This window comes from Poecilia reticulata, linkage group LG6 (assembly GCF_000633615.1).
Source record: "Poecilia reticulata strain Guanapo linkage group LG6, Guppy_female_1.0+MT, whole genome shotgun sequence".
In the NCBI taxonomy this organism is placed as follows: domain Eukaryota; kingdom Metazoa; phylum Chordata; class Actinopteri; order Cyprinodontiformes; family Poeciliidae; genus Poecilia; species Poecilia reticulata.
Window position 1 is genome coordinate 3,652,204 of NC_024336.1, and position 2,090 is coordinate 3,654,293.

The 2,090-nt window shown below is 47.9% G+C and overlaps 1 protein-coding gene across 12 annotated transcripts in view; it reads left to right on the top strand.

Moving 5' to 3' along the window:
- Positions 1 to 2,090, top strand: part of LOC103465695 (uncharacterized) — a 43,371-nt gene that overhangs the window by 4,555 nt on the left and 36,726 nt on the right. The window contains exon 1 of one of the 12 annotated variants that reach the window (XR_533831.2): positions 854 to 1,412. The exons of the other annotated variants lie outside the window; for them this stretch is intronic. The gene's annotated coding sequence lies outside the window, so the exon portion shown is untranslated. Of the gene's footprint in view, positions 1 to 853; positions 1,413 to 2,090 lie in introns of those variants that run through there. 12 annotated transcript variants of the gene reach the window in all.

The following is a 2,090-nucleotide window of genomic DNA, read 5'->3' on the forward strand; positions in this document are numbered from 1 at the left end:
CCCTCAATCCTTCAGCGTTTTCATTTTTAGCCGTGTTTGCAGTTCTTTATTATCTTTTGCTTCCCGGCGAGCGGACGGCGAACACGAGTGGGAGATGAAGCAGCAACTGCCTGGCACCGTGGCCTCTAGCCTCTCAGACAGAGGGAAGGGAAAAGGAGAAAGGGATCGCCCCCCCACCCCCCTTTTTTTTACGTGGTGGAGGCGCTATGGCGACTGTCTGCGTGGCTCTGCGAGCCCGGCAGGGACAGCAGCGGACAGCACGCTGCCCTGACAATCAGAACGAGACAAATTTCTCAGCATTGCGAACTTCGAGGCTTCCGTACAACAAAGAAGGATAGAAGGGGGACGAGGGGGAGAGAGAAAAACCGTAACAAACGCCTTTTTTATGCAAAAATAAAAATTTAAAAAATCCGTCTTCGGGCGACATTTACGATACATCGCTCCACCTCTTAAAAAAACAACACACACACACACACACAGCAAAGAAAGAAAAATAACAGGAAAAAGACACAATCTCTTTTATCCTTTCGTGGCGTAAAACGCGCCCATGTCGAGCCCTCGCGCAGTAATGCAACACCGAGCGTGTAATTTCAGTGGAAACAACGCGGATTCCCGAGTCGTGACTGCCAAAGTGAGTCATGTGCGCGTTGGCTGCGTCAGGAGAGGCAGTCACTGTGCAGCGCCGACGGTAGGGGGAAGAGTCGTGACTGACTGAGCTGCAAATAAAAAAAGACCACCCAATAAAAAAAAGAAAAAAAAGAAAGGAAGAAAAAAAGAGAAGCAAGAAAAATATATACAAAAACAAAACAGAGGTGGGTGGGGGGGGATATACTCACGGGGAGGGGGGAGAGGGTGTGGTGTTGTTATGGGCTGGGGGTAAGGGGAGGAGGAGGGGCGAGAGCGAAAAAGTGTAAGGGGTCTTAGATAGGTGCTGGGTGGGCTTTTGCGTGAAGTAGTTTCCCCTTCAACCTCCCTGTATCCTCCCATCAGCACACAAAGCTGTTTTTTTTTTTTTTGGAGAACGTCGCTCTGCTTGTTGGCATGCTGGCGGTCTGAATGCAGACAAGTTTCATCAGTGGAGAGAGAGAGAGAGAGAGAGAGAGAGAGAGAGAGAGAGAGAGAGAGAGAGAGAGAGAGAAGCTAGGGGAGTTTCGTTGGGGGAAAATGAGGTGTGTGTGAGGGGTAGGGTAGGGTGGGAAGGAGGGTCCGGTCCGGATCGTGACCCGGCCTCCACCCAACTTCCCCGTACTTGATGGCAGTTTAGTGAGTAGCTGAAGAGCCAGGATGAACGTTTTGCAGCTGCATGTGACAAAAAACAACAAAGAAAACAAAACAACAACAACAAAACTCAAACTAATGGAACTGTTACTGGTGGGGGAAGGAGGGGTGGAGGAAAGTAAAGTAATATAGAGGTAAGTTCCTGTTTCTTTGTATGAAAAAACTTTAAAACAACATCGAAGAAGAAGAAAACCTATTAGAGTCGATTGGAACTGTGCGTGCGCGTGAGTGCGAGTGCGTGAGCGTGAGAGAGGAAAAAAAAGTGGTTCATGGTCGCGGTGAACTCTTCTCTTTCATTTCTTGAATGTGATGTTCTGGGACGCGCTGTTTTCTACATTGTGCTGTACATTTAAAAAAAAAATGTTTTCTTCTTCAGTAACTGTTGCGTTGGACTGCAGTGGGAATGGCGACATGCTACCTCTGTTACTCACCCTCAGCTAACATGGTTCCGGACATAGTTTGCAGTTTGCCTCCCCCTCCTCCCGGCACCCCTCAGCCCCCCTGTGGTTTTTGCGGTTCTACCCTCTAGTGACCAGGCGACCCCAGTCCAGCTCTTGGTCTGTGCTGTGACGCTGTGTGTGTTTGGGAGGACAGTCCCGCTCCACCGACATCCAGTTATGACTAATGTTTGGCTTGGTTACTCTGTTCATGATCACTCCTCTAGCTGCATGAAGGGTGTGTTTTTGAAACAATAATAATATTAATAAAAAATAATAATCATGGTTTTAAGTGGGAATGGCTCATCCTTGCTGTGTCACATGTCTTGTTTATTGTTACTATTATCATATTTACTCGTTTTCACTCGTCACGAT